Source organism: Tursiops truncatus, chromosome 2 (genome assembly GCF_011762595.2).
Source record: "Tursiops truncatus isolate mTurTru1 chromosome 2, mTurTru1.mat.Y, whole genome shotgun sequence".
Lineage (NCBI taxonomy): Eukaryota > Metazoa > Chordata > Mammalia > Artiodactyla > Delphinidae > Tursiops > Tursiops truncatus.
Genome location: NC_047035.1, coordinates 75733273 through 75739977, shown reverse-complemented (window position 1 = coordinate 75739977; position 6705 = coordinate 75733273).

Below are 6705 nucleotides of genomic sequence, written 5' to 3'. Positions count from 1 at the left end.
CCAGGTTCTCTTTACACAGTTTAGCAAAACAACATAGCACAATGGATGAATGCAAAAGCAGATGTGAGAATCCAGCTGTCAATATAGAGTCAGCCAGTAAAGAAAATGTGAAACAACGGCATTCTTCTTATTACTGTTTTTTGTTTTAGAAAATAAGTTTTTTTAAAAATATATACTATATATCAACATTTAATGATTCAATATTGTTATTAGGTGATTTTTGAATTAATTACTAAGCATTCTAAAATTTCTTGGTTCAAATTTCTAACACGGTAAATATAAATAGGTATAATCAACATAAACAAAAGTTCTTTGCTGTTCTCAACTTTTAGAGTGTAAAGTGATACTGAGAGCAAAAACTCTTAGTCTTGCTGCTACGGAATATTGGGCAGAGGTCGGGGTGTGTGGTCGAGGTGAGGTTGTCCCATACTGAAACCTGGGTTCATACCCACCCTGCTGCTCTCCTTTGACATTTTGTGAGGCCAGAAATCCAATCATGCTTTTTCTGGTATCAAGCTATTATTCTAGGCAGTGGATATTGGTCATAGCCAACCAATATATACAACGCTGTATTTGGTCACTCATCATGACCTCCGCAGAGTCTCAGAATGGGGATTGTTTTACTGAGAGGTCAGATGAGGTTGAATTCAGTGGGCACTTTCCATGGTCTTTATTAAGACTCCTGAGAAGAAACTAAGGCACTGTGGTGATCACCAATACCTAATCTTTGTGTTCCACTCAGTCACAAAGTGAATCTTGCCTATGCCCTTGTTCATTTAGAAAACTGCAGAGTTTGGGAGCTCAGGAGTCAGCACTTCCAAATCTCTCTTCAGGTGTTTCTGTTGTAACCTGTCCCCAGCCTGGCATTTGGGACTCACTTGAACTGATCCTGACTTCAGAAGCCTATGATGGAAATTGATAGTGTCTCGATATTGGGGCTATTCCAAGGTGAGAGGAAGTGGAGGTACCATTTGCCTTGGGAGCCCAAGACAACTCCAGCTACAAATACTTCTAATCATGCACCTATATCCTAGGATAAACCTGTGTTAACTTGACCCAGTCATCACCTGAGTGCACACAACTGACCTACCTGTCATTGTGACATTTTCCCGTTGAATAAAGGGAGAAATGATCAAAGGTTTTGGCTGAGACCCATTACATGGAATAAAAGGCCTCAGTACATTGCTACATCCCTTGTGCCTAGAATAGTACCTGGTACCGATCAGATGTTAAGTAAAGTGTTTGAATGAATGAAGACACATAGATCATATCAACTTTTCATTTTTGCATAATAAATTAATGAAAAGTTAGCAGCTTAAAAACAACATATAATTATTAGCTCACGGTTTTTGTGGATCAGGAATCCAGGCACAGTTTTTCTGGATCCTCCACTCAGGGTCTCACAGGCTGCCATCAAAGCGTTGGCCACGCCGCATTCTCAACTAAAGGGTTGATTAACAGAGAATCTATTCCCAAATTCATTCCGATTGTTGGAAGCCATCAGGGTCCTTAGACCACACTTTGACAACTGCTTTACTAGAGTGCAAGTATTATACTATATGTTATTGCAAATATCCAAAAAGAAACACACGTTTACCTATATTAAGGAGGAATAGCAGAGGCTAATGAAACAACTGAACAGAAAGTATCTATGCCATGGTAAAACCATTTAACTCAGGTACTCAAAAGTATCACATAATAATTATACATATAATATATATATTTATATATTATTATATATAATAATTATACATATAATATATATAATATATATAGTATATATTATATTATATATATTATATGTGATCAATTAAAATGGCAAAAAATAATTTTATTACTTGTGTTTATAAATATAGCTTCTGCATGAAGGGAAAATAACAAGGGTCCTTGGGGGTATAAAAGGTGAGAGAACCATTCGAATGGAGATTCACATTCTATAAATACATTTTATTAAGGAAACATTATTACCTAGGAAACAAAACCCTGACATACCTGATGAAGCAGGTATTTCAGCCTGGATGATATGCCCATCTTAGACAAGAGACTCAAAGTCCACCTGAATGGATGAAACTTACCTTAAACCTACTATGCATCCTGCCTCCTTCTAAGAAGCAGCCAACAATGTAGGAGAACATCACGCTTTGAAGGAGTCACTTGTGGCTCTGCTTCTACCTGCTATTACGTTCACTCTTTGGGCCTCAGTATAACCTCTAAAATGGGGATAATTGTACCTGCCTTCTGGGCTATTGTGAGGGTCAGTTTAAATACAGAAATTGTTTTACAAATGAGAACTTTCAATTTGCTCTAGAATATGTTCAGTGTGAATATAAAAGTAAGTTAGTTATCTATCTTGGCATCTTCGTTTGTCCTCCATATATAAACATAGTTATTATTTTAACCCTCTCCAGTATTAAAAGACCAAAGTTTGATCCAATTGATACTGACTCCTCAGAGTCCTGTTACAAGAAAAAATAACTGAGTTGTGCTGAAAATGTTCACTTTCCCTAGGCTTCATTAGATCCAGTGACACCATGTGCATCTGGAAGGCTTTTCTGTTGTCAGGCCACAGCATTCCCCACCCTCCACCCATGCAGGAGCTTCAGCACATAGGCCCTAGGAAGCCCGTGACAAGTATATGGGGTGACTTGCCAATAGCACATGCACTATAAGTAAACACATGGTGCTTAATGTTGCTGCTTTGTTCCACTATAATCATTCCAACTTGTTTATACTAGTAAAAGTTTGGAAACAAAGAGAATATCCTGAATATGGGACTGTATAAAATACAATGGTATATCCTTACAAAAGAATACTATACAGCCACTAAATAGAATAAGGTACACTCTTGCACGGGCATGGAATATGTCCAAAATATATTGTCGCTGGGAAAGAGGTAATGGTGTAGAACACTGAATATAAAATGTTACTATTTGTGGCGGGAAAAAAAGAGGAAACACTCGCATCTATACTCATGTCAACAAACTTAGAAATGTGTTTAACATGTGTAGATTATATGAAGACTGTAAAAGTATACCAAAAAAAAACCCTGAAAAATAATTGCGTCTGGAAAATAAATTTTGGGCCTATTAAGACAAGGACCAGAGGAAGACACCCTTTTTACTAGATTTGCTCTCAACGTTTGAATTTACGTCTGCCATTTGCAGGTACAACGCATCTGTATTTTGAACGGAAAAAGTCAAATAGGCTACCTCACTGTAGCCCTTTCTCAGTCGAGTAAGGAAGGGTCCGTGGTCATAGAAAGTTCAAACAATGAAGTGATGAAATAAAACGTAAATTGCCTTGGTGATGCAGCATAGTGCTGACCTCGAAACTCCCACGTCTCCCCGCGAGGCGGAGAAGCAGAGCGCCACAGATACCCCTCCTTCCTCGCCCGGCCCTCCTTCCGCAGATCAGCCACCTTCGTGATGGAGAGTTCGTGGTACACAGTAGGCGCTCATTATCTGAAGCCTACTTACTTATTATTCTGCGGTTTTCCTCAGTGATTGAAGGAGGCTTTTGAAAGTTCGAAGCCATCACTAAGAACCAGGAGGTAAAAGTTCTGGTCCCGCTCGGCCCGCGGGGTCCAGGCGGCGCAGCGGCCCCTGCCGGCCAAGGTGGCGGCCGTGGGAACCCGCCTGCTAGAGCAAAGGCGAGGGGAGAGGTGGGGTCGCCCCTACTCCGCGCCCTCTCCTCTCCTGCCAGCGCCTTGTCCTCGGACTGTGCTTGCAAGTCTGAGGTTATTTTCTATGAAGGAAGCAGAGACCCTCTGCTTTGATCCAATCTGGGTAGAGCCTCCAGACCCCTCTCGGGAGCCCGTGATCTGCCCCCGCGGTGGCAGGGGCTTTGGGGGTGAAGAGACTCGAAGGAAAACGCTGTGGGCCCGGTCACTCGGGGCTCAGGGTCAGCACCATCGGAGTTTTATTAGAGCGGCCGTGCGCAGATCGGTCAGTGAGCCCGAAGAGCATCATCCCACGGTGGGAGCATGGCTTTCCGAGTAGATGCATCACCACAGTCGCGCGTACGCAAGAGCTTGCTGACTCTCCGGGCCCGGTTTTCTTCAATCCCGCCCAGGAAGAGGGCGCGAGGAGTTTGGGGAAGAGGGGAGAACTCGCCAAGAAAACCGGCAAGGCTGGAGCAAGGCGCGAGCCCAGCACAGAATTTCGCAGCAGCACCTGCCCTCTGTTGGCGGGAAGGCGCATTTACACATGGCTCCGCTTTGCGGTCAAAGGCCCTCAGCCATCGGAGAGGCTGTGAGAGAGGCAGCCGGCTGGGGTCAGCGAGGGGTGCGGATTCCGGAGCGGAAGCGTTAGAAGGAAACACTGAGGTTCACCAAACAAAAGGGGATTGGATCACCAGCACTTGTCCTACTAGGAAAGGAGGTGTCTACACCTGACCCCTATTAGACCTCGTGGGTGATCAGCGTGGAGCTTCAGTTGCACAAGCAGCTAGCTGCTAAGGGCTGGCATGGAGCCTAAATCAGTCAGGGACCTTGACATCTCAGGAATATTGTGTCGTGACAATTGATCTGAGGAGGCTTAGTCAGCAAACATCTCTTGAGTACCTATGTGTGAGACACCGTTAGAGGTATGTGGGAGTCATTAGAGAATACAGCAGACAAAAAAGAGACAATAAACATAATAAATATGTAAGTTATATAGACAGGGTGATGAGCTCTAGGGGGGAAATACAGCAGGAAGAAGAATGGAGGGGTGGGGAAACTACGGGGAGCATTTTATTTATTTATTTGCAAGGGCAGCTTGTGGGATTTTAGTTCCCCTACCAGGGATTGAACCCAGCTGTCCTCGGCAGCCAGAGCACAGAGTTCTAACCACTGGACCACCAGGGAATTCTCCACCTGTAGCATTTTAAATTAGGGCTCATGAAAGAGCCAGGAGACAGTGGTGTCCCAGACCCAACATGCAGATTGACACAACTATCTGTCTTGAAGTCATTGGGACTGATCTCACAATGCTTTTCACCCTTGTTTGTGTCACAAGAAGCCCCATTGCCAGGTCAGCCTCATCAAGGACAATGGAGTGATCAACCATGCCTGATGCTGCTGAGCCTGGAGAATCAACCCTACTGGGGTGGGGAGGTCTTATTCCAATGCAAGGAGTGCCCCCTAACCCTTACTAATGATGCTGAGGAGTCAATTGAGGAAATTTACAAAGTTCTTGGCCTAGAAGAAAACTGTCTTGTCCAGGAGTGCGTAGGAAGAGGATACGCATCTGAGTCATGTTCTCTGTCCTAGAAGAGGGAATGGACGGATAGAGAGTAGGGCATCTCTGTCTCACTTCCCCTAGTTACCAGTCCCTCCTCCTCCAGATTCCAGGCCCTCAGGACTCTCCCTTTCTCCTCTTCCTCACTCGTCTAAGTACTCATCTGAGAAGCTCACTTTGTCATACTTTCCTTCCTCTTGTGTAACGAGTTCCAGCTCCTCCCTCCTTCCTTCCCTCTGTCCCACTACCTTGACTCTGCACGTTCTCCTGGAGATCTCTACAGGTTGTACATAGACCCACCTTGTTTTTTAAATAGCCGTGTAGTACTTATGGAATCCTTGTTTCAAGGAGCCATGTGTTTCCTTCCCAGTTCTATCTCTACTTTTCTGTGTCAGCTAGATAAATCACTCTACCATTCTGGTCCTCAGATGTTAAATGAAGGACTTGGAACAAATGTCCAAGTTCCTTCCAACTGAGACTCTTGTAATTCTCTGAATTCCTGACAAAGGAGTAGGGTGTGTGTGTGTGTGTGTGTGTGTGTGTGAGTGTGTGTGTGTGTGTGTGTGTGTGTGTGATGGAATGTCTACAGAAAATGCAATCCTCGTTTCCAAAATTTTCTACTATGTAAATCTTATTTTTTTTAAAGATTATACCTAAATCCAGAAGGAATAGCTTGATTACCTGAAATAAAATATATGTATGTATATGTGATGGTTAACTTTGTGTCATCTTGACTGGGCCATGGGGTGCCCAGATGTTCAATCAAATACTATCTTGGGTATTTCTGTGAGGGTGGTTTTAGATGACATTCATATTTAAATTGGTAGACTGAGTAAAACAGATTGTCTCCCTAATGTGGGTGGGCCTCATGCAGTCAGTTGAAGGCCTGAATAGAACAAAAAGGCTGACCCTTCCCCCAAATAAGACAGAATTCTCCTGCCTGACGGCCTTCAAACTGGGACATCGGCTTTTTCCTGCCTTTTGACTCAAACTGAAACATCAACTCTTCATGGGTCTACAGCCTGCCTGCCTGCCTTTGCGTTAGAACTACACCCACAGCTCTCCTGGGTCTCTAGCTTGCTGACTCACCCTGGAGGTCTTAGAACTTGCCAGCCTCCATAATTGTATGAATCAATTCTTACTACAAATCTCTTTATATATATTTAATAACATTGGTTCTGTTTCTCTGGAGAAACCTGACTAATGGAGCATGTATATTTATTACTGTTACTGTTGCTTTACTATTATCGAGAAAATCATTTAACTATTATATTGCAGGCAGCATGCAAATCCCTACCCCTCAGAACTGTTGTTTAATTGAGAGAGATAAAAGATCATCACAGAAGACTACAGGCTGATCTTAGGCCTCTGAAGCTGTCTAGATGTGAAGACTGGCTAATGCACTTGGAGATACCTGTCAGTCAGCAAACATTAATGGAGTGGTTCCGCTCTTGGCACTCTCCAGTGAGGTTCACCATCCTCTGGT